This window comes from Mustela erminea, chromosome 10, assembly GCF_009829155.1.
Source record: "Mustela erminea isolate mMusErm1 chromosome 10, mMusErm1.Pri, whole genome shotgun sequence".
In the NCBI taxonomy this organism is placed as follows: Eukaryota; Metazoa; Chordata; class Mammalia; order Carnivora; family Mustelidae; genus Mustela; species Mustela erminea.
This window is the reverse complement of record NC_045623.1, coordinates 13,950,679-13,976,528: the sequence shown is the minus strand read 5'-3', so window position 1 is coordinate 13,976,528 and position 25,850 is coordinate 13,950,679. Positions and strand designations below refer to the sequence as shown.

At 49.8% G+C, this 25,850-nt stretch overlaps 1 protein-coding gene and 1 long non-coding RNA gene across 5 annotated transcripts in view; one reads left to right on the top strand and one right to left on the bottom strand.

The window, feature by feature from the left end:
- The window catches only part of KCND3 (potassium voltage-gated channel subfamily D member 3), a 209,145-nt gene that overhangs the window by 124,390 nt on the left and 58,905 nt on the right, over positions 1-25,850 (bottom strand). The window lies entirely within an intron of this gene.
- On the top strand, positions 10,860-15,542 carry LOC116567383. Its single transcript, XR_004276205.1, has 4 exons — positions 10,860-11,168; positions 12,122-12,193; positions 13,729-13,837; positions 15,234-15,542. It is a non-coding gene; the product is annotated as an uncharacterized LOC116567383 (long non-coding RNA).

The following is a 25,850-nucleotide window of genomic DNA, read 5'->3' as shown; positions in this document are numbered from 1 at the left end:
GAGTCATGCATGAAACCGGCCATGCTTCAAGAGCCATGGCAAGCTTGGGGCTCTCGTGGTTCTCGTGGCTCTCATGGTTCTCCGCCCAGCAGCAGGTTAGAACCCCCTGGTCAGTTTAAAGGAACAGCAATGCCCAAGTCATACCCAATCTCTCATCTCCTCTCTCAAGGGGCATCACCCACTTCAGAAAGATCCTTGCTCAATTCTAATGAGCAGACAAGGTGGGGAATGGCTTTTCTGACCGCCTGCATTTTACGGACGAGGGTCCCGTAGCTCTGAGAAGGACAGTGAGTTGGCGGCAGTCACATAACCAGCTGCCTAGAGAGCCAGAGGGAATCTAGGTGCCCCGACTCCCATTCTGAGCTCTCTTACTGCCAAGCTCTCTAAGCCCAGAAGGAGCCACGGGAGGCCCATGCTTGACTGGATGGTGAATGGGGAGGAAGTTCATTTTCCTTTCCTAGACTTCTAAATGTGAGGAAAGCTTTCAATTTAGGAAAGTGGGTTGAGAGACCCAGGGACTTCTCCCTGCTCTGGAAGGCCTGTGGGGGTCCAGAGCATCCACCCTACCCCTTCATCTGACCCCCACCCTCTGGGGAGATGATTATGAGCATACCTGCCTGGGACCCAACACACTCTGCCCAACAAACATCCTGACCGGCTGGTCGGCTCCGTCTAGAGGACCACCTTGTCTACACTTCATCCTCTCTGATCTTGTGTGACCTTGTGTTGGAATCAGTTATTTGGCAGTTGGTCATTTAACTGTGGCTTATGACACTCGGCAGATCACTCTATTATTTAAAAACCAATCTCATCGAACCAAACGAGTGACTTGCATTTTGGACGTTGCCCTGGCCTTGACCCAGTTCTCTCTCAGGACACTGCTTCCTGCACCTTGCTTCTCTGCCCTGCCCTGGGTTCAGGAACAACCCCCTCCGTCCTCGGCTGGAATTGGGGGATGAGGTTGTGACCGTTCACTCCTTCCTTATTCCAGATTGACTGTGCACAAAGCATTCACTCCTGAGTCCAGTCCAACCAGGCCATCGAGGTGGAGCCAAGAACTAGCGAATCTGCTGATGGCGTAACTGAGGTGTAGCACAGCTTTCCATGCTCCCGACCCTCTCACACTCTCACAGCCCAGAAGCCTCTGTGGTCCCCACACTGGATGCCTTTTTCCCCCTGAATTGTTTTCCCTGTCCCTGCTGACGGCAAACCCACTCCCCACTGCTGGCTAACATCCTGTCCTGCAGGATCAGTTTAGAATTCCCTCTGTGAGATGACATCTCTGCCCTCCTTCCCTCTCTGGTCTGCCCCTGCCTGCCTCGGGCTCCTGTCCCTGGTATTCAGCCATCCATCATGATCCGCCACACGTCGAGGGGGCACAGCACTCCATAAAGGTGGATGAACTGAACTGATCACTACAAGGGAACAGACTCTGGGGTGACATCTTGACTGCTGCCACATGACAGTCCCTGAGCCAGAGGCATGCAAGTGGAGAAGCCATTCCTGGATCCTTGACCCACAGAATCTGTGCTATATAGTAAATGTTTCTGGTTTTAAGTAACTAAGTGCTGGGCTACTTCATTACACAGCAATCGATAACTAATACACATCCTTTGAGTTCCTCTTGTTTGTATGTACACTGTGGATATGGCAAGGGGAAGTGGTAGCTGGCAAGGCTGAGGGCAGGCCAGTGGCCTGGGTGGAGAGCTTTGGTCCCTGCCCTCCGAGGACTGGGAGCTCAGAAGCAGAGCCCAGATGAAGACAAACAGGAGGAGGGGTTCTGTCTACAACTTCAAAGACCTGCTCCCATACCAGCCCCGCTACCCCCCTTTATAATCATCCTGGGGCTCTGTGGATTCAGGACCTCTATAATGTCCCCAGCCTGTCTCAGCATCCCCTTGTCTTTCTACTTGACATTCATTCCTTCATTTATTCAACAAGTACTCGTAGAATGCCTGTCACGGGCCTGGCACAGCTAGAAGGCAAGAGGCTCTGCAGTCCACTGTGCAAACATCACTGTTTCACCTGCATGACTTTCCCCGTGGCCCTCTGGAAAGCACCTTGAGCAGACCATCCTGCACTCGTGGCTCTCCATGGCACCTGGCCCAAGCTCAGCACTCTGCAAATATTTGATGGTAGAGGAGGAGAGAGTGAAGCCTTGCCTGCCAGAGGCATCTTCCAGGTATGTTTTGTATGGGGTGGCTGAGAATTTCAAGATCCTCTCTACTCCCCTGTCCCTTTAGAATACTAGACTGAGATTTGAATCACATTTATTTAGCACCTGTTGTATATCTGGAAAGTATTAGCTAGGCACATTCCTGCATGGTAGCTTCTTTAACCCTCACAAATACTTGCTTGGGAAGCCCACATAATTCCCATTTGACTAGTGAGGAAATCGAGGCTCAGAGAAGTAAAAGAGCTTGTTCAAGCAGCCCAGTAAAAACAACAGCTAATGCTTACAGCCTGTTCTGAGTTAGCTCATGGAATCCTCCGCCAGCCCGGACCGAGGCAGATAAACACTCGGTAGCTTGCCCATGTTTACTTGTTACTTCCCACCTCCCAAGCAGCCTTCCCAACATCCAGCCAGTGTCACCCTGCTCCCATGTTCCAGTGACTTCCAATTTGACAGTTGATTTGCCTGAGTCGTTCTTTGACTGAATTCCACAACTCCCCCACTTTTTTTTGCCTCCAAAATAAATCCAAGCTCTTCTCCTAGGTTATCCTGGAAATGCCACCCATTGTCTTCCCCAGCTTTTTAGAGGTTGTGCTATTGTGTGTGAAGAAAAAGAGAGGAAGGAAGGAAGATAGGAAGGAAAAAAGCAACTAGTTAAGGGCTTTCTCATCTCTGAGGGGAAGTTTTGGTTCAAAATGAGTCAAAAGCTGTGCCCTCTTATTCATTCATTCATTTATTCCCTTAGGTAAGACTGGGTCAGGAGGACAATAATGTGACCTGGTGAGTCTAAAGTTTCCATAGGCATCGGATGGGGACTTGAAATTTGGAAGGCTCCTTAATTCTGAATTAATTTCTTTTCTCTTGGGCACAAGAAGGTCTGTTTCTCTCCTGTCTCCCCAGCCCCACACAGGCTCTTTCCTGCCAGTCAACATCCCTGTCCCACAATAGGTGTGATTGCCTCCCATTACGTTGTCATGGCAACATCCATTGCCATCTGAGGGGTGGGGAGGTGGCAGTGGAAACAAATGAGTGGCCAATCAGGCTTTCCAGGAAAGTCTCATAATGACATGCCACTCATGGCCAAGTGCCAGAGCCCCGTGAAAGGAAGGTGAGTGTGCAAGGACCCGATGAGTGGGGCCCCGTGGTGGGTCCCTCCCCATCCCATTGAGGCACACTGAGTCCACGTGAATGAGTCTTTGCTGATTGAGGGGCTATCGATCAGCATAAGGAAGGAGACGCAGCTAGAGAGCAGTAACGGCAAAAGCAAAAGGCATTCCCGTGTTGTAACCACTGCCTGGTTCGTATGAAACATCCACGGGGGCTAATGCTTTCTTCTGTCGAGAAGTGTGGAAACTTAATAAAGCCTCGGTGTCACCAGGGTCAGTGCCGACCCTCCTGCCCCAGCCCAGAGAGAAGTGGAAGAGTCCCATTGTCAAGACCTCCGAGGACCAGAGCTAGTGAAACCCTGCTTCTGGTACCAGATGCATCGTGCTCTGAAGAATCTGCCAGGTAGCCCCTTGCCTTGCCCTGTCACCTTCCCTCGGCCCCAGTTTTCTCCTTCATGAGCTGGCAGTCATCACGCCAGACCCTTCTTAGGGCTGTGTGGGGATTAAATAAGCCAAGGCATAGGCGAGGCGCTCACGTCAGGCCAAGTCCTCGACAGATACCAGCCATCAGGATTACAAGGAATCACGCGTGCCCTGTGTTGGTGGAGATGGGGCCACCACAGCATCTCTCCACCTCTCCGCCCAAGGTGCTGTGTTCTGGTGAACAACACAGCAGGGGTGACTTTGACGTGGCCCACGAGCCACCGCCATAGCCTTTCACTGTATGAGACTCCTAAGCCCTCTTCATCCCCCGACATGGGAAACAGCCACTGGCCATGCTCTCCCGGGAACAGAGGAGGTTGACAGCTTGGCCTTCCTCTTCCGAATGGTTGCTCTCTTCAGGTCACCATCAACTAGAGTTCCTTTAACCTCACCTAAGGAAGGTCTAGAGCACAAAATGGGCCTTGTCTTGAAAGGGAAGTGCGGCATCCCCCATGGGTGCCGCTGCAAGGGTTTCTGGGAACTCTCTCAAGGCTCAGATCCCCAAGTCCCCAGTTCACACTCTTGTCCCAATGCCTGGTGTCTGACATTGAGCTCCTGGGGCTTTCTGATCAAGACTGAGGAAGACAGCCAGCCAGAGGCAGCCGCCAAGGTCGGCCAGAGCAATTAATCCTAAAGGTTACCAGAACCTGTCCTGCTGGGGAACAGGAATTCAATTACCCTCGGTGACAGCAGCTTCGTCCCCAGGGAGACACTTGTCGGCAGGGCAGCCCAACAACCTGTCTGCTTGAAACCTTCCTGACAAGCAGTCTCCTAAGCCTCCACTTCCTCCAGGTACCTCAGCTGGGCACAGAGCTCAGCGGACCAGGACATCATTCAGGCCACAGTGCAGGGCATGAGGAGCAAAGAACTGAATTCTGAGAGGCTGGACCAGGAGGAGCCCAGAAGTCTCCCGAAAAGAGCTCAGTTTGCTCTGTAGAAACAAGAGCAGAAGAAACGGTCATTTTTTTCCAGGCTGGGCCAAATCTTTATGATCCATCAGAAGCAGGAGAGACGACAGAGTAAGAGAATCCAAATGAGTTGATTTGGTCATTAAGTAAATATGCAAAATTATGCAGATGTGGAAATGGGCATATAATTTTCAATCAATTGCTCTGCCATTATCTGAAACAGACCCACAGTTCTGGAGGAGGGACCACCGAGAATTCTGGCTTCCCTTCCTCCACCATCCCCCAAGAACCCAGGGTAGGAAACAGGGAGCTTTAGAGGGAGGTGTGCTATGCCCATGACTTCTGCCCCCCTCTTCCTGTATGGCCTGACTCAGCTCAAGATGGGATCCTACTGGTCCAAGACTTCCATGCTAGAAAAAAGTAGAAAAGAAGCCAAGTCTTTTGCATGGCCGCCAGTAAGGGAAAAAAATTTGACTTTTGTAATGTAAATTGGCTTCCTGGTTTGAAAGTGCATGATTAAAATGATATGTTTCGATGTGGGAGCCAGACAGCAGATCTGGTACTCGAAAGAGGCAGCTGCTGTTTGCACACAGGAATATCTTCGAGGTGTGTGCAGAGGTAGGTGAAGAAGTGTGTTGGGGCCTGGAGACCACGGGACTTGCTAACCAGCATGGACCACAAAGATAGGTTGTATAGAGCAACTGGGGTGCATTCTAACAAAGGCTGAGTACCCTCTCTCTCCTTCCCAAAAAGAGCTCTGTTTTGTCCCAGATTTATTCAACAACATTTACTGAGGACCAGTTCCATGTACCAGGTGCTGCCCTAGGACGGGAGAATATAGCAAGGAACACGACAGGCAAAACCTTGAGGAGCCCTGCGGTTTTGTGGAGACTGCTGACCAGGACTCAAACCTGGGCTCTGCCACCTAGGCATGATATTATCTTGGGCAAGCTGCTTTATCTCTGTGCCTCCTTTTCCTTATTTTTACAATAAACATAAGTATATCTATTGTCACTTCTCCTTCCAGCCATGACAGAGTGACAGGGACTAAATTTGTGCCCTCTTGTCTTAAGTAAGACTTAAGCTTGAAACAAGGCTTAACTGCAAAATCATATAAAGTATATGAAGCAACTCTAGGCATCAGAGGACAAGAGTATAAGATTGTGTTCCTGAGAGAAAGGAATCAAACAAGGTATAAGTGAGCCCACAGTTTTTCCACCATACTGCCTGGACCCAATTTCTACGCTGTAGCACAGGCAAGGGGAACCCCAGCAGAGGCCAGCTGGGGAGACAGAGGTGGTTAGAATGTTCTGGACAGATTATCTGAAAGAGTTCTGGATATCTGAAAAGGATATCCTGGAATCCTTGGCTGAATACTGATATGCACATCCAAGCAATGAAACTCCATGAGCCTGGGGAAAGAACCACCACACAGTGGCAGGCCCAACAATTTCCAGAGTTTTAATGGAGCTGGGAAGTGTTCATGTTCCCATAACCAGGGTGAACATATTTTCTAATAAATGCATCAGAAAGAGTCTTCAGAAAGCAAGTATCTTAATAGTGGTGCTGAAAGATAGCTGCAGACTAGAGAGAGCATAAAAACGAGAATTGAGGATTAAACTGATCCCAAGTTACTACATGCCAGGATGAAGTCTACCACTCTCTTTAAGAAAAAAATCACCCAGTCAAGTAAAATTCATGTCTGGCATCTAATAGAAAAAATGAAGGTCAGCAAAACAACAATAAAAACAGAAAAAGTGACCAATGGCAGAGAGAAAATTAATCCATAGAAAATGACCCAGAGTGACAGAGATGACATGATTAGCATTCAAGAATATTGGAACTACTATAGCAAATATACTGCATATGCTCAGGAATGTGGAAGAAAATATGAACATGATGAAGCTAGAAATAGGAGATATAAACATGACCCAGATGAAACTTCTAAGAATGAAAAAAAAAATAGCTAAAATGAAAAATGTAATGAATGAGATTAGCAGGGGACCACACACAGCATAGGAAAGGTCAGTGAATTTGGAGATAAAGCAATAGGAAAACATCCAAAATAAAGAGAAGAGGGGTGCCTGGGTGGCTCAGTTGGTTAAATGTATGCCTTCAGCTCAGGTCATGATCCTAGGGTCCTGGGATGGAGCCTCACAGTGGGCTCCCTGCTCAGTAGGAAGCCTGCTTCACCCCTCCCATTCCCTCTGCTTGCACTACCTCTCTCGCTGTCTCTCTTTGTCAAATAAATTAAAAAGTAATCTTATTAAAAAATAAAGAGAAGAGAGAAAAGGACTGAAAAATGAACATATCAGTGACCTATAGGGCAACATCAAGTGATCTAACATATATATATATAATTGGAGGCCCCCTTCTCCCCAAAAGGGAGTACAGGAAAAATATCTGAAAAATTATAATTTTTTTTTTCAAAAACTGGCAAAACCTATAAACTCACTGATGCAAGAGGCTCACTGAACTCTCAACAGAATAAATTTTTTTTAATTACACAAAAGCACATCATACCCAAGTTGCTAAAAGCCAGTGATAAAGAAAAAAACCTTACGGGGTGCCTGGGTGACTCAGTCAATTAAGTGTTCAACTCTTGATTTCGGCTCAGGTCATGATCTCAAGGTTGTGAGATCGAGCCCTGAATCAGGCTCCATGCTGGGTGTGGAGGCTGCTTATGATTCTCTCTCCCTCTCCCTTCAGAAGAAAGAAAAAGAGAGAGGGAGAGAGAAATCTTGAAAATAGCCAGTGGACAAAGAACATTATATACAGAGGAGCAAAGGCCAGGTGGCAGTCCTCTTTTTTTTTTTTAAGATGTTATTTATTTGACAGACAGAGATCACAAGTAGGCAGAGAGGCAGACAGAGAGAGGAGGAAGCAGGCTGTCCACCGAGCAGAGAGTCCGACATGGGGCTCGATCCCAGGACCCTGGGATCATGACCCGAGCCAAAGGCAGAGGCCCCAAACCACTGAACCACCCAGGCGCCCCGGTGGCAGTCTTCTTAATATAAAGTACACAAACCAGAGCACAGTGACAACCTTAACCACTGAAAGGAAAAACTATCAACCTAGAATTCTATATCCAGCAAAAATATCTTTCAAATATGAAAGCAGGATAAATCCTTTTTCAAACTGAAGCTGAGATAATTCATTATGGGCATTTCTTGCTTAAGAAATGTTATAGAAAGTTTTCCAGGATAAAAGAAAATGATGAAAATCTGGATCTACACAAAGGAATGAAAAGCACTGGGAATAATGGATATGTGGGTAAATTGAAATACATTTTTACTCATTTTTTCAATCTCTTTAATAATGTCGACTGTTTAAAACAAAAAAATTTTCACTATTGTGAAGTTTATAAAATGTGAAAATAAAATGTGTGACAACTGTATCACAAAGGACAGGAGACAGAAAAAGAATACATAGCTATAAGATTCTTTACACTACATATGAAGTAGTATATTATTTTAAGATAACTATGATATATTAAAACCAATAAAATATGTTTATATTTACAATAAAACATATTGTAAACCATATATTAATCACTAAAAAATAAGAGAAGTATGGCTAATAAGCCAACAATAGCAATGAAATGGAATCATAAAAATAATTAACACATGATAAGGCAGAAGAAGAAAAAACAGAAATAAAGGACATATGGAACAATTAGAAAATCAACAACAAAATAGCAGACTTAAACTCAATGATATCAATGATTACATTAAATATAAATGGACTAATAAATGGACTAAAAACTTCAACTAGGAAGCACTGTCATATTAGATTTAAAAAAATCAATATCTAACTATATGCTGCCTCTAAGAAACACACACTTTTTTTTTTTTTAAATTATCCACTTATTTGAAAGAGAGAGAGATTGCAAGCAGGGGAAGGACAGAGGGAGAGCAAGAGAAGCAGACTCCCCAGTGAATGTGGAGCCATCATAGGGCTCAATCCCACGACCCTGAGACCATGACCTGAGCCAAAACTAAGAGTCAGATGTTCAACTGACTCAGCCATCCAGGCACCCTAAAACACACTTTACATATGAAGACACAGGTTAAAAGTAAAGGATTGAAAAAAAGGCCAAGCAAACACTGATCAAAACAAAACTGGGGTGACTACATCAAAGTAGACTCTAGAACAAGGACTATTACCAGGGATAAAGAGAGACATTTTATAATGCTAAAGGAATAGATTCATCAAAAGGGTATTCCAACCCTAAATGTAGATGCACCTATTAATAGAGCTCTAAAATATATGATATGATAAAAGTGAAAACTAATACAGATGAAAGGAGAAATGGACAAATCCACAACTATAGTTGGGAATTTGAACATTCTCTTCTCAATAATTGAAAGAAAATGTAGACTGACAATCAGCAGGAACGTAAAGATTCTAACCATCTCATCAACTTTTTTGACACAACTGACATAATTACAAAACTTCACCAAACACATTGTCTTCTGTATGCATAAGCCACTCACCAAGACAGACCACAAAACAAGTCTCAATATACTGTAGTGGATTGAAATAATACAAAGCCTTCTCTTGGACTACAATAGAATTAAGCTAGAAAATTTTTTAAAAGATATGTGAAATAGCCTCAAATATTAAGAGATTAAACAATGCAATTCTAAATAACCCATGGGTCAAAGAAAAAGTCACAAAGAAAACAAGATATTTTGGACTGAATACAAATGAACACAACATATCAAACTTTGCAGTATGTAGAAGCTAAACCAGTGCTTAGAGAGAAATTTATAGCATTAAATGTTTATATTAAAAAAAATAGTATCAAATCAATGATCTAAAAACTCCTAACTACAAGAAAGTAGGAAAAGAAGAGAATTAAGAGCAAAGCAAGCGGAAGGAAAGAAACAGTAAAGAGCACAAATCAATGAAATAGAAAACAGAAAAACAAACACCAATTCAATGAAACTAAAAGCTCTTTCTTAAAAAAAAAAAAAAAAAGTATAATTGGAAAACTCCCAATCAGGAAAAAAAAAAAAAAAAAAGACAAAATCACGGACGGATAGGAGGCATGAAAGACTAAACTTCACTACAGCTTCTACACAATTCAAAAAGATAAGTGAGTGTTATAAACAAGGTACAGAGGCTTCACTGATAAATTCTATCAAACATTTGGGGAAGATAAAATTTCAGTTCTACACAAAATACTCAGTGTAATTCATACATTAGACAGACTAAAAAAAGAAAGGTCATATAATCATTTCAACAGATGTATAAAGAACTTTTAACAAGTATAATACCCATTTATGATTAAAAACAAAACAAAACAAACAACCTCTCAGCAAACCTCCTCAACTGGAAAAAGGCATCCATAAAAAAACCCATGGCTAGCGTTGTGCTTCATGGTGGAAGACAGGATGCTCTTAGACTAGTAACAAAGCCAAGGGTGTCTGCTTTCACCGTTTCCACTCACCATTGCACTGAAGGCCCGAGCTCGTGGAGTACGGCAAGAAAACAAAGACCATGAGCACTGAGACTGGGAATGAGAGGTAGCATGTCAGACCCCACGCTCATCTCCATCAAAGTTGTAATGATCAAGTTAACCCCTGCACAGTGCTTAGAATAGCTCTTGGCACATAATACATGCTCAGTAAGTGTTCACTATTGTCGTTAGCTTAAATGATTACCGAACAGAACTGAGACTATATAATGGGGGCCTGGCCTGGCTGGAGGAGGTGTGGTGGGAAAATGCCCGGTGGCCTCAGAGGTTGCAGGTGTTCACATGACCAGATGGTCGGGTTGGAGACGGGGAGGCAGGGAGTCACTGTCAGGGAGAAAATGAGCCCTCACATTTCTGTTTCTCCTCACAAAGGTCTTTGGGACACCAGGGTGTGTATGATCCTTTCACGGCCTTGGGAAGAGCCGGGTCAGATGAGTTCTCCGCTGAGGTGGAGAAAGACGGCACAGGATGGGTTCCGAGGTCTCCATCCCGGACCACTGTACTTACTATTACCCCATCCTTCCTTTCCACTTTAATATGGGCTCCCCCCGCCCTACGGACCCCCTGCAGCCGTAGAGGGTGTTTGAACTTTCACCGGTCTGGGTGGGTACATTTGTGAGAAGGCTGATCTGGAACACAAGTAGGCCTTACTATGGAATGGTGGGCTGAGAACCCTGGGGATTTACCCCCTTGCTTTATGAGGTCGTTCCATCCCACAGATTTGGTAGGCTCCCAGAAGACTAAAATGGAAAATATCCAAATCCGGTCACGGCCCATAAAAACTGCTCAGTAAATGTTTACCTGAGAGACGTCAGCTAGGCTGGACCCCAGAGGAGATATGCGTGACTTCGATGTGAAGAAATGATCACACACAGGGAAACCTCATTGTAAGCTGGAATGTGCTGTGCAGGTGTGATGTCTGAGATGACAAGGAGACCAAAAAAGAAGGCTGGAGCAAAATGTCCCTTGAGTGAGTGTGGAAAGTGTTGGGAAGAGACTTGGAAACAAGAAAAGAGGTTTGAAAAATCATGTCGCGTGTGGGATGATGGGAGTGGGGCTTGGGAGAGAAGGAAGTTTCTCTAGTGTCTGCTGGGGTTGACAGGCCCTGTGCTAAGTGTTGGGCAGGAGGAGGTAAAGACACAGCTCCACCCCTAATGAGCTCGTGGCCTTATGGGGACAACGGGCATGTGGATACTTTCCATATATTCCAGCGAGGCCTGGGATGGTGGTGAGTCCACGGTCTGGAGAGCCACAGAGGAATTCTGCAAAGGGCTGAAGGAAGCTGCTACTGAGCTCAGGGAAGAGAGGCGGTAGAGAAATCTAGATAGTAAGTGTAAGTAAGAATGAAATAAAAGAGGGTAATGGGGCCAGACAGACTGATAGTGGGTGTGTGGCAGGGGGTGGCAGTTTCAGATATGGTACTCAGGGGAAGCTTCTTTGAGGATATGACATTCCCTAGAGACCTGAATGATGAGAAGAGGCTGCCCTTTGATAATCTGGAGGAAGTGGAAGCAACAGTCAATGCAAAGGTCCAGAGGCAGGCACGAGATTGGCATGTGTACAGACTAGAAAGAAGGCCTGACAGACTAACACCCTCAGGCCAAGGCAGAATGGTATGAGATGGGTTTGGGGAAGAGGAGGGGCCTCATCAGATAAAGTCTGGGAGGTCAAGGTAAAGAGTTTGGATTTTATTCTAAGTGCCTCATTTTGCCTCCTCCCAAAGTGGTCACCAACCCAGATCTGACGCTGCCTCTGAAGCAGGGCAAATTTACATGTTGACAAGTACAAAACCTCACAGTTTAAAGTTCTTCTCGCAAATCCACGGTAGAGTCCCCTCCACCAGAGTCTTACCAAAGTCTGAACCCAACTAAAGCTGGCACACCCCCACCCCCGCCTGCCGAGAGGACATCTCTGGACCATTAGGACTTGACCGAATTTGAAACAAGTGCCACTCTTTTCTGGATTCTAGGTCGCATCTGGAGGAATGACACTGCCCTTGAAGGAGCCGGATTGGGTAGAGCGAGGTGGAAGAAACTTCCAGGTTTCCTATTCAAAGCTCAAATTATTGTTGGGCCATCCCCTCTCCTCTCTACTTCCTACTCCTCCTTGGGACCAGGGAGCAAAGGACAGCTCTGGTCCCCAGGCCCCCGGACAAATGCCCACCTGATACCTTCAGGAGCATGAGGTGGGGGAGCGGAAAGGGGGGAAAGGACCCCATTGGCCCGTCCAGCTGGGAGCTAAAATGGAGGCCCCTCCTCCTTGCCTATGTTCCATCTGGGAAAGGTCATCGGGACATTGGCCTCACCCCGGGTGGGCAGAGACAAACGCCGCAGGAGGGGAGGGGGCCTCATGGGCACCGTGTACACGTGAGCCCTGACCCAGGGAGGAGAGGTCGCCTTCCCACAGCCCGACCTCACACATTCCTTCAGCATCTCTGGGAAATAATCACACCCCCCACACTGAAGAAACACAGTCAACAGATTCTGGTTTCCTAGATACGCCAGTGGCTTCTAAAAATAGCCAGGCAATGACAAAGCAAATTGGCGTATGGACTGCACATAATTCCAATACCAGCTTGCCTGGCGGCACTCGAGGCTTCCCGTGCTGGGCACTTCCTCCTCTTCCCTCTCCTGTTTCTGAAACAGTCTCTTGTTGCTGAACACCGCAGGCCAAGTGTGAGTGAGAGGGGTGGCTGGAGCCCCCGCCGTGGGTCCCACCCAGGGCTGGTGCGTCCTGCTGTAGCATCCCTTCCCTGTGGTCAGCCCCACACTCACACTGAAAGTCCACCCCGTCACGCCACCAGCAGCTGTGTGTGTGTGTGTGTGTGTGTGCGTGTGTGCGTGTGTGCACACGCACCCCAAAACCCTCCCAAGGAAACAAACCCTTCCCTTTTTGTGACCGGACGGGGCTGTCCTGGCATTCCACCCAGAGATCACTCTCCACTGGGGAGAGGTGACTGCCCACGGGACCTGAGCCTGTGACTTAGTCCATTTCCTAGCCCCAGGAGGCAGACTTGGCAAAGTATCCCCCTGTCCCAGCTCCTTCATTTGCAAACCTTATATAGGAGGGGCTGACTCCACACTCTTTACCATCTTATTCTCTCTATTCTTATTCTAAACTCTGTAAACAATGGAGGAAAGAAACTCAGATGGCTAGAGTAACTTGCCCAAGGCTATGGCTGAGAAAGTTCCACTGGAATTTGCTAGTACGGCCCTTCGGCAGGAAGGCCCTGTAAAACCACCACTGGGATCACAGCTCCTCTTCAAGGGGCTTCTGCTTCAAAGGAGCTTGCGTCAGGGGCAGGCAGGTACCAAACCCCATCTCAGAAGGTCCAGAGGCTTGGAGGGAAGGATCATTGGCAGAAGTGGGGCAGGACCTGGTGGGCCAATCAGGATGCCCTGACACCCAGAGACCAGCAATGGGACTAGCCCCTCACAGATGGAGCAGGGGAGGGAGCCCCAAAAGTCTGATCAAAGGAGTTGGGGCTGCCAGGCACGAGTGCTCAACATGGAGCTGTGCCCAGGACAGTGAGGAAGAAGGAGGAAATAACCCAGTCTCTCTTCTTTTCACCCTCAGGTCCCCTGTTTGGGCCTTAACTGGACACCTGGGCATGGAGCAGACCCAGAGGGGTAAGGGTAGACAATGGATCTCCGGGGACAAACAGAATGACCTGTGCGGGAAAGAAGTAAGATACTGCAACAGCTCAGGCCTAAGTCCCCCTTGATGCTCAGTGTTCGCTAAGCCAGAGTCAAGAGAAGGCAGAGAAGGGCTGTATGGCCTTTAGGAAGGAAATGAAGAGAAGGATATGCAGGAGAAGTGGGGAACGTGAGCTCTTTAGACAAAACCCTTAATCGTGCAACTAATTTTAAAAAATTATTTTAAAAATCATTTGATCCAACAGCTATGATTTAATCAGCCATCTCTGCCTGGATGGCATAGTCTGCATTTCCATGCCCTATGGAACTAGCCCCGTGTCGATCACTTGCTAGTGATGAAGTTCTTGAACCTAGGTGAGGTTCAATAGGGTGAGGTTCGGAGCCGACGGCTAAGAAAGAATTCTTTAGACGTCTTTGGTGCAAAAAGGTGGTTTATTAGAGCACAGGGACAGGACCCGTGGGCAGACGGAGATGCTGCTGCGCCGGGCATGTGAGGAGTGGCTGGTTTTATACACAGGAGTTGGGTAGGTGAGGACAAAGGGTTGTTCAGAAGGGCTATTGGGGTAAAGAAGACTGTCAGGATATTGAAGGCCTGGTTACTATCAAGCCAAGGCCACTTTCCCTCTAATGAGGCACTAACATAAAGACAATTGGGAGTCTCCTGGTGGAATGTTACATTCCTGCTATCAAACATCCTTGTTAGTGAGATTTAGGTTTTAAAAGAAATTTGACTTTATTTACTTTTCCTTCTACCTCCGTCTCCTTCGGTTTTTTATGGAGGGGTGGGTGACGTTAGGGCTTGAGGAACTGAGTTATGTATCTTTGGAAATTGGGCTATTGATAAGGCAACTTCTTTGTTGTAAATCTCAAGGACATTTGTAAACCAAGAGAGACTCCTGCCTTGCAGGACTGTGATCTCTGCAAGATAACCATTTGCTCTTCTTGCAGTCAGGGGTGCCTGTGAAATGTCACACATATCACCAAGGGGAGTGGGTGGAGAGGGGTGCAAGGCGCCAGCCCCTGCTCCGTTCTCAGCCAGCCTCCTACTCCCTCATCACTAGTATCCACGGTTTGGTGAATGAATGACAGATCCCTTCTCACCTGGTCCTGAGGACACACACTACCTGTGGGAAGCATAGCACTCAACGTGATCAGAGACACCTAGTCCATTACAAAGGACAGGATCAGTGGATTTTAATAATATTAATAATATTAATAATTAAGAGTTGTCATCCATCGGTAATGTTCCCATATGTCGGGTCAGGGCTTTGCATGCCTTATCTCATAGAACCCTCCCAATGACACAATGGGACAGGCAAGGTCCTCATCCCATTTTACAGACGATAGAACTCAGGCAAAGAGAGAGTGTTGGTCCCATACCTCTTGGCCCTTGGAACCGTGTCTTGCACGTGCTGTGTTTCCTAGGTTCCAGGATGAACTGGCTTGCAGCTGGATTCAGCCGATGGGAAGGACTGGCAGAAGCCTGGGGGGCTGGGGGAGGTGAGGAGCCGGTAGGTAGGTATCTTCCTCCAGACAAGACATCATTATTCCGACTCCTGCTAAGTGATGCCAGTGGGAGGGCTCCTACAACACCACGCCCCACAAGGAGCAGCGGCTTCCCACTAATCCCTGATCACCTCACCACCCCCAGTCTGGCTTCTCACTCTTCACCACCCTGAATAAAGTACTCCCGAGTTCTCTCAGCTGCCACGTCTTAACTCAGAAATCGTCTTAGTCCTAACATCTCACTTTCCTGAAGCCCAGAGAGGCTGAGTGGCTTGCCTGAGGTAACACAGCTAGTCAATAAAGGCAGAGTAAAGGTTCAGAGTACAGATCTCCCAACAGTTCCCTGGTGATGTTTACCCCCTGTGGCACTGTCAACCTCCTGATCTGTCCCAGGCTTTGCATAGGAGCAGCTACTGATTATGGTCAGAATTGCCTTTCCCTTCTTGCATTGGAACTGAAAAGGCATCCTGGCCTTGCCTCTCCCAGAGTTGTTAACATCAACAGGGCTCCTGCGGAGATAAGGTGGGTGCTGAAATAGAAGGCATTACGGTAGAGACTATAGAGGGAAAGCACATGTGGGTAATCAACTATTTTTTAAACAATTTTAAGTCACTGCAACAGCCAGGGGTGTGTTTTCCTCAAGGCAGCTGAAAAACTCAACTCTGCAGACATTTCTGTTTCTGACTGTTTGTTGCCTTGAAGCCCAAGAGGGCTCCCAGGCAGCCCTGATTTGTCCAAGATGAACACAAAGGCGGCAATGGCGTGGCGAACCCAAGGCCACGGGCGGCGTCAAGTTTAACTCATGAGCCGGGTGGCAGTTGTGGCCAGAAAGGAAGGGAGATGGTCAGCGGAATCTGCCTTGAACTCAAGGTCAAACAAAGATTCTACCAGTTCCAACACAGCTAAGCGGTGCTCAGTGTGTGTTCAGAGGACAGGCGATGTGGTCAGCAGTCGTGGCTAGCAGAACAGGGACTCTGAGCAGTGCCTTGTGCTGAGAGCCCAGGTGAAGAGCCCCCTGCAGTTCCTCCATTCTAGGCTTTCATTCAACAATGTTTACTGAGTACGTGTAGCATAGTATTAAGAATGGGTTCTTCTGAGTCAGAGATCCTAGGTGCAAACCAGGGCTCTGCTCCTTACTGGTTGCATGACTGTGGGAAAGACACTTATGCTCTCTGTGCCTTTAAAGGGATAATAACAGCATTTATCTCCCAGGTGGTAAGAAGAATTAATTTAGGACATGGAAGGGGCTGGATGGGTGCCCAACATACAGGAAGCATGCTGATGCCGTGCTTGTTGTCTTTGGCTGGGCAGTCAAATCTGTATGCAAGTTCTGTTTCTAGCAGGTGGCAGCTGTGTGACTTAAGGCAAGTTACTTGACCTCTCTGAGTCACAGTTTCCTCCTCTACAGAAAAGCAGTCCCTGTTTTTATATGAGGGTTCAGTGAGACAGCAATGGGAAGTATCCAATCAATGTTGATTGAGTATCTCCTCTGTGATGAAACAGAGACAAGACCTCACGCTTAAGGCTTACGTCTGGGGTGAAGCACGTGCACGTGTGTCCACGCATGTGATCATCCCCGCAGGCTCTCAACAGACACTGGGCACGAGTCGACAGGCCTGGTTCTGTGCTGGCTCTGCCCTCGTTGTTGGGTAGCCATGCTCTCTGAGCTCTCCCCCTCTGTTTCCCCACCCCTAAGATGGAGGGGTTGGAACACTTGGCCACGAAAGCCCCTTACAGCTCCGCCCCTCCGGAGCACATTCTGTAGGACCCTCTGGACTCCAGGCTCAGACAGTCTTGAGAACCACCATGGTGGAGTGGAGAGGGCAGGCTCCCTGGGGTAGCTATGAGCGCCTGAAGCTAGACAGCACTGAACAGCCAGCACGCCCTCTACGGTGGCTTCCCGCCTGCATCTCTCATCCAGCCAGTCATCGCCATCCCATTCCACAATACAGGGCGAGTAGGAAAAGCTGAGAGGTACCCCCCAAACCATCCCGTATTCTTCCTCCATCCTGGGTCCCAAAATCCCTTCCTCCCATTCTCAAACGATCCAGGACCTTGACACGCAGTTGTGTGTGTGTGTGTGTATGTGTGTGTGTGTGTGTGTGTGTATGCGCGCACCCATGACCTTTTCACTTTCGTCTCCAGGATTCTAATCTCCGGTGTCCTAACACCTGGGTCAACATCTTGGAAATGTATTTCTGTTCCTCCAGCTAAGGAAGCAGCACACGTTTCTGTGTCAGTGAAAAGCCAGGAGGGGCCTCCCTACCTCCTTGGAAGCTCTAAGCCCCCAGTAGAAGGATAGGAGGCGTGTTGCCCAGGTAGGTGAACACCGCCCCACCCCCACCTTCCTGCGCCACAGGCAGGCAGTGGGATGGGCAGAAGTGCCTCTGTGAGTACCACTGGCCAGAGAACGTGCCGGTGACCAGCTGCGAGGCCGAGGCTCAGGGCCTGAGATTTCAAATCTTAGAGAGATCCAAAAGCCATCCCTCAGGCAAGGGACATGCCCTCGGGCAGGGACCACCAGCGGAGCCCTAAGCGGGCTCCACCCTGCCCCTGAGGGTCTCAGGAGATGGCTCCCACAGGCACTACTAGCAAGGCGGGCTCTGCACTGCGTTTCCCTTCCTCCCTCCATTCGTATCCCGTCCACAGCACCCGGCGGCCACCTGGGCCAGGCCCAGAGGGTGGGGTTGCAGACAGAGAGGTGGGTGAGGAGAGCACCGTCCCTCCGAAGAGCCCACAGCCTGGAAGAGAAGGTTGGGGTCGACTCAACAAATGATGACAGGAGCGTGCGCCAGGTGCTTTAACGCAGCGGTGGGTGCGATGTTCTGGGAGCGGGGAAGGTTCCTGGGCACACGAGACCTGAAGAATGCTCAGTTCAGAGAGGTGGAGACTGGGGTTCCAACAGCCTGCCCCGATCCTCCAGAAGCATTTCCAGCTCCTACTTCAGGCACAGGAGGCTTTCTCTGCTGGCCGTTAGCGCGCCCCCAGCTGGGAGCTCAGCTCTGGAGCCGCCCCACAGCCACCCCAGCCCACAGCCAAGGGCCTCCTGTGCCGAGCAAAGGCCTCCCCGTGAGGATTCTGCCCACGTGGAGGGCCAGGACTCGGACATCCTCAGACCATTATAGTTTAGGAAGAGCGGAGATGTCGGGGCTGCCGCAGCTCTGGCCTATTCCAGGACACAGGACACTTGAGAAATAATAGCCTGCCTGTCTTCCCTCCAGACACGGGCTCCCTTGCACCTGACTCTTTCATTTCCCTGGAGGGGGAAACATATTGCTTCTGGCTATGACCTTGAGAGGGACACGAACATCCACCTTCTGGACCAGCCATCTCCTACCTGGGGCGGAAGCCAGGCCCCGCATGGAGGTGCACTCAGGAAGGGAGCGCTTCTGAGGAAGGATTCGTGGAGCCAAGGCCTTCCTGACCCCAAGGCCTTCACTGCTTGTCTCCACAGTTGGGCCACCCTCTGTGTCCAGGAGCCAGCGTGACGCTGGTCACGTGTCAGGCGATGATTCGGACCTTACAGCACATGCTCCCTTGACCTCTGTGGTCAACTGACCGGTGGGGAACGGGGCAGAGCAAGGAAGGGGCCAGCTGACCTGGCTTCCTACACACGGCTGCCCACACCCCTTTGCCCCCGGCCAAGGCTGTGCGCGGCCTCTCCTTGGGCACTGGCAACCCCAGAATGTGTGTCCCTATCATGCCAGACACCAAGACGTGCTGAACTAGACCAACTACAAATAGGTCTTGGCCCTGGCCGTGGGTTTCTCTTGGGGGGGGGGGTGAGGTCATGTCTGCCTTCATCGTGGCACACTTAGGCTAGGGGTCTGAGTCACATTCTTGTGCAGAGAGGGAGAAACCAGAGGGCCCCCCGATCCAGAGTGGGTTCTGCCCATCAGAGTCCAGGGGCCAGAGCCCAGCTCTAGGCCCTGCCTGGGTCAGGGGTCGCCATCAGAGAAAACTCCCCACCAGGCCACACACATCCCTTGCCTGGGCTCACTCTGACGCTCACTCCCCTAGCAGGTCAGATGGATCTGCCACTAGAAGGAGGGGCTGGGTACTGGCAAGTCACAGCTGACACGTATCACACTTCTCTGTGTCAGGCAATGTGCTAATGGTTTACATGGGTTAACTCACTGAATGCCCACACGGACACTATGAGAGGTACTGTGACTCTCCCTGCTGTGCTGACGAGGCACTGAGAGGTTATGAGACCTGCTCAAGGTCACCCAGCTAGCAAGTGGCGATGCCAGGATTTAAACTCTAGGAATAGGAATTTAGAGCCTGCACTCTTACCCACTGCATTATTCACTCAAATTCCTCATTTAACTTGGGAGACACCACAATGGCTTCTTCTAGCTAGCAATTTCATTGGTTAACAGCGCACGCTCTGCAGTCAGACACAAAGCCGATCTGGGTTCTAACTGTGTCACCTTGGGAAGGTCTTTTTGTTGTTCTGAGCCTCAGTTTCCTCATCTACAAAATGGGATAAGAGCACCTGCCTCACGAGAAGTGAAAATAGGATCATGTACTTAGTACTGTGTCTTCTCACCAATAAGCAACTCCCAGAGGTTAGCGATTACTCATTTACAAACGCATTTTCTGGGCTGCGCATAGGTGATCTGCCCAATACTTAACCGATTATTAGCTGTGTGGCCCCAGGCAGGCCATTTCATTGTTTTCTTTCTGTAAAACACTGGATGGCATAGTGCATTCCCCAAGCAAACCTAGTCTGGGCAGTGGGGAGAGGGCACCTTCCAGCTCGCCTGGGAATTGAAAGTTCATCCCAGAAAAGCCACAAAGTAAACATCTACACACACACACACACACACACACACACACACACACACACACGCACTGAGATGCAAAAAGTCTGTAATGCAAAAAGTCTGTGACCTTCCCACGGTCTCTGGGCCAGTGTCGTTCCCCCACCCCATCTGCCCAGGCTTCCTTTCCTGACCTGTCTCCACTTCACTGTTGTCCACTTAGCACCTACTGAATTACTCTATGTTTAATTTCACCATCTCCCCCGCCCCCACTCTATCATAGCCCCAAGTGGGCAGGGACCTTGATGGTCCTGTTCCCAGCGGCAGCCCAGGCTCCAGGAATAGAGTCTGGCACGTGGGGGTACTCAGTAGGCGTAAATGTGTGCTCAGTGAATGGAAGAAGGAATGAGCAGCCCCTGAGGGCCGTCCTGGCTCTGCACCGAGGGCTCCCCAGTCAGAATCGGCTCCTCCCGCTCCCCTTCACTGCCCCTCTCTCAGCTGCTGAGCTGGAGAAAATCAAGTCAGTAGGCTTCACAAGGCACAGATACTTAACAGGAAGGGCCAGAAAAATGGCTAATGAATGGCTTTATTTAGCATGACAGTGCGCCCTGCACCAGGCTGGGCTAAGGACTCGGTGTGTATTCGCTGTATTAACTCACTAATCCTTATCACGGCCTGTCTCCAATTCACCAGGCACAAAACCAAGGCACAGGACTACTAATTGCACAGGAAATCACGCCTGGGCAGACTGCTTTCAAAACAGACAGTCCTGACCTCTTTGTGCCAGGGCCTCCCAAGTTGTTCGCGGAGCTCCCCGCCAGCTACCTCCCTTCTTCCCTGCAGATTCTCCTATCTTCCCGCTGCTGCTCCTCAGTTACAAACATCTCCACGAAGAGGCATGTCTCCGCGTAGGCATTCATTCAACAGATAGACGCTGAGGGCCTGCAGGCCCCCGTCACTGTTTCAGGCTGGGAAGGGTCCCTTTCCCCCACCACCACCCCGGGGCATGCTGAGGCTCCTCAGGGTCTTTGATTGTGTTCTTTCTTCTCCAGGACTTAGTACTAGAGAAGTGCCCATCTAACCTGGGGCGGGGCGCAGTGGCAGGGGCATTGTCAATGGGGTCTGGCCCCGACATGACCTGGGAAGGAGCCAGCCTTCTCTTGTGGGCAGAGAAGGATGCCGTCCCCCCTCCCCCGCCCCACACATCCTTCCCCAGGTCTGAGCCTCTCCCCCAGCCCTGGGATCCTCCCTCCTCCCAGCTGATCACAAAAATGCCTTCTTTGCCTAATTATTACATATACTAATTATTTTCATTTACATGCCTAGCTTACCATTTATGTCTAATTATTGTGCAGCTCAGAAACAATCACGCATACCATTAAGAATGTATCAGGGTAACTCTGCAGCAGGTTTCACTAACTTCGGTTCCAAACGGTTTGTGTGTGATTCATCTCCGTGGTGTGTGGTTCCCATGGCATGTAATTTCCCTAAACTGAGTTGGGGGCAAGAGCAGGACACTAGGGTGCGTGACTCTGCTCCATGATGGTGCAGAAGAGTGGCAGTAGGAGGACCCGTAATGGCTGTAATTTACTGAGCCATGATGCACCCACCCCAGCTACCACTAAAAACTGCGTATACATTATCTCCTTTAAACTTCTAGGCCTCCCGATGATTAAAGTGGAGGCAAGTAACACTTCCAGGCACACACAGCTGGGAACGGCATTCTGGGGCTCGGGTACAGATGTGTGAGGTCGGAGCCTGACCTCTTTACTGCCTTCTAGGTGCCCGCCCACTGAGAGGTACGGGGGGGGGGGGGGTGGCAAGGGCACCTGGGAAGCCATGCAGCCCACCCACCTCATTCTCCCAAACAGAAAACTGAGGCAAGAGCGGGGAAGTGGCTTGCTCAGCCAGACCAGGCCAGACTGAGACCAGGGCCCATCACCTGGCTCTCTGCTGCGCTGGAGGAAAGCCGCCCTGGGAACAGAAGTAGCATCTCTGAATTCCGGCCCGTCACTGAAGGCTGAGGCAGGCAGGGTTCAAGGCTGACACAGGCAGCGACTGGTCATGACCTTGGTCAAGAACACCATTCGCTCCCATTCTCGAAAGCTGGCCGGCTCTAAGTAGCGCTCCTTCTAGAAGATGCCTGGTGTCTTTCTTCCCCTTAGGTCCTTCCTTTTCTAAACACACATCCCCTCCCCTTCACTCCTCCATTTGTCTTCATTCTTGAGGTATTAAACAGCATTTAGTGAGTGCTTACTATGGGCTGCTTATTATGCTAAGCGGTTTACATCTACTTTCCTGTGTAATCCTCGAAGTACTCATGTGAGGTGGAAATGATCTCTTGTCATCTTCCCATTTTCCCGCCAAGAGCTCTGAAGCCCAGAGAGGGTATGTGGCATGCCCAAAGTCACACAGCTCGGTGAGGTCAGTGCACAGATCCACAGCCTGGTGTCTCCGATTCCAGAGCCTGCTCTCTGAGGTCAAGTCACAACATAAAGTTTCTTTACACCAGTTCTACTGGCTGCCAGCCTGGCCTCACATTTCTTTTTTTTTTGCCAGGCAGCCAAAAGCAAAGACTCTGTGTTTTGAGCCCAAAGATTCCAAGTGGCTCTAAAGTTGACATCTGTCCTATTCCAGAGCTTTTGGCTCTGCCAACAGTTATGGGCCCTTCAGGGACCAGGCTAGATTCTAGGAAGTGTTTCTAGAAAGGTCTCTGCTTCTGTGTCCTGGGATCTGGAACTCCACAGACCAGGAAGTCTCTTCTGGCCTACTGTCAGAATTATCAAAGAGCAAGAAAACGGCATTCTGGGCGCTATGAGCATTCACTGTTCTAAAGCTCTTGGGCCTTCTGAACAGTGAGACTGGGGGGGCCAGCAGGACCCTTCCTATTGCCTATAGTCGGTTACTAACACTTTTCGGGCCTCTCCCCTCCTCTGGAATCATGGCGGACCACCATGTAGGGGGCAGCCCTCCATGGGGGGATTATGTGGGAGCACCAGGCTGAGGAGGCCAGGAAAGCTGGCCCAAGGTCCCTCCTTCTTCCCTCCCCGTGGGAGCTTGCTCACTCCTCTCACTCCTCGCCTCCAGAGCTGCATTTCTAACCCACAGGTTAGAAAAGGACACATTTTATTATCCACTCAGGAACCCCATCCCTGACTGGGCATGCCTCCCTCTTCTGGCCATAAGCCACTGAAGTCCTGAACATAGGGAAGTGACAGATAGCCAGCATCGTCCCGCGTGGTGGACTTGACAGAGGAGAAAGGGTAAGGCCACTACTTCCCAAGTGTGCAGAAGGACAGAACACTGGCCTGGGCTTTCCGGATGAAGTGTGAGTGCAACGCCTATATTCATCTCTCTCTCTTTTCTCTCCCTGCCCTCTCTCCTTCCTTCCATTCATCCATCCGTCCATCTGTCCCCCCTGTCCATCCAACAAACATCCACTGAGCCCCTTACTATAAACCAGGCACTGTGCTAGGCAGCAGAGAGGCAGCTCTGAATGATACCCCTGCCCTAGGGCAGCAAAAGTTCCCAGAAATTACGGTACTATTGTTAAGTGTTAGAGCAAGAAAGCTGAGGTTAGAACACGGGGGCCTAGCTCACGGTGGCCTCCAAGGCCCTACCGATGTGGCCAGTCCCTTGAAGGTTCTCGACCCCACCTCCTCCCCCTCACCAGTCACACTGGCCCACCTGGTGGCCTTCAGACATCCCTGGCCTGGTCGCATTGGCACGTTAGCTCCTGCTGTCTGGAACATTCCTCCTCCCAGACAGCTGTATGGTTCACCTTGCTTCCTGTACTCAGAGGGTTTTTTTGTTTTTTGGTTTTTTTTTGTCTTATGTATATCTACATTATCAACAGTTGCTAGAATATAAGCCACAGGAGGGCAGGAATTTCTTCCTACTTTATTCCCTGCCATATCCGCAGATGACTAGAATAGCACCCATCCCACAGGAGCACGACAAATACCTGTTAAATGAATGGCCCTGAGGGGGTGGGGTCATGATTCATGGGAAGGAGAAAGGGTCCTGGGTTGGGCTCCCCTGCTCCCCCAGAGCCCCTGCTGGCTGGGACCCCCTGCTCATAAAAATCTCCGAGGGAACCTTTCTCCACGCGCCCTCCCTCCTTCACACAGGAAACACAGACACAGTCGATGCCCAGGCTCCACTCAGCTCAGCGGGGAGCAGCAGGAGTGAATCCCCATCAAAGTAGGGGACCAGGCTGTGGAGTTCCCTCCTTAATGGCTGCAGAAGGCACGGTACAACTGGTTTGGGGACAAATCCATCACCCAGATTGTATTTGCATAAGGTGGGGTGAGATGGATTTGCACCCTCTCTGCAGGGCGCCCCAGGGCAGAGAAGGCAGCAGGCAGGGGTCCGCCAGGAAGGACGGAGCCATCACAACAGAACCTGAGTCTAACTCACAGGTGCCCCCCACCCCGCCCTGTGTCCTGGCCCCAGAACCTCGGGGCAGCTCCACATAGACCTCATAATGTTAGCCAGAACAGCTCTTCCTGGGAGCGATGTCACAGTGGTGGGTGGGCCTTGGGGGTGTGAGAGCCCTTCCTACCTCCACTGCCTCCTGTCCTGCCTCCCTGTGTGCAGGTCAGAGAAGGCAGCCTGCCTGGGCCCAGAGGCCAGGGGAGGAAATTTCTGCTCTGCAGACAACGGACCTCTGTCAAAGCAAAGATAACCAGCCTGTGAAGGCATCAGGGTGAATAGAGCGTCCTGTAAACGTGGAATCTGAATGGCTCCGGCAGCTGCATTAAAATCTAAATAGTCTTTCCTGTGGATTTTCCCGATTAATGCAAATTTGTTTTGCTTTGCAAATTGAAAACCAGTTGCAAGCACCTGGTGTAAAAATTCTAGCTTTCCAGCCGGGAATGGAGAACCCCGAGGGCATCCTCACGCCAGCCAGCCAGCCCCACACCTGGACCTTTGCCATCTTCTGATTCTGGGGCAGCCAGACTTCCTCCTGGGTTCGAGGCTGGTGACCCCCACCACCCCTACCCCCTGTTGGTAACAAGCTGTCCACTGAGCAAAACTGAATGCATCCGGCGGTTTCCAGGTGCTGGGCCACCCAGGACTCTTTTTTCCCTGAAGGGTAATCGGTGCAATCCGGGAGGTCGTTCAAGCCCTCTGTAAGAAGCCCGCCTTTGTAACTCCTGGGTGTGTTGTGGGGGCATCATCAGATGACAAGAGTGGCACAGCTTCATCTTTCAGCCCAGGGACTGACAGAGTGCCTTGGAGCTGCCCCCAGGTTGAAATCATTCCTTCCCAACTGTCCCAGGCCTATCCTCAGGGCAGGGGGACGACTTCTCAGCCTGACCAAGCACGTCCTCCCTCAAGCTCGGGAAAACAGAGGGAACTGTGGGGACTCCCCAGGACAGCTGGGTGATGAGAAAGGTGCTGCTGGTGTCCCACAGCTGCCTCACCTCTACAGAGCCAGGCCCATCCTGCTGGTGCCTTCTCCAAGTCGGGCTCCGTGTGCGCCCAGCCCAGCCAAGCCCGAACAGATGAACGGATGAACGGGGACACCTTTTCCCGCCTGTCCCCTCCTCCACCGGCCTCGCATTGTTCATTCAGCTCTGAGATAAGTCAGGAGGGAGGGTAGTTATGAACGGGCCCCATTATGCTCCCCCTTCCTCTGCTACGCAATTTAAAGGCAGGAGACAGAGAGAAACGCTCTGGAAATCCAAATTAAAATGTATTCCGGCAGCAATCCCGCACCCAATTAAAGTAACCCAGAGCCTATTGTCCTTTGCTAAATTTAGAA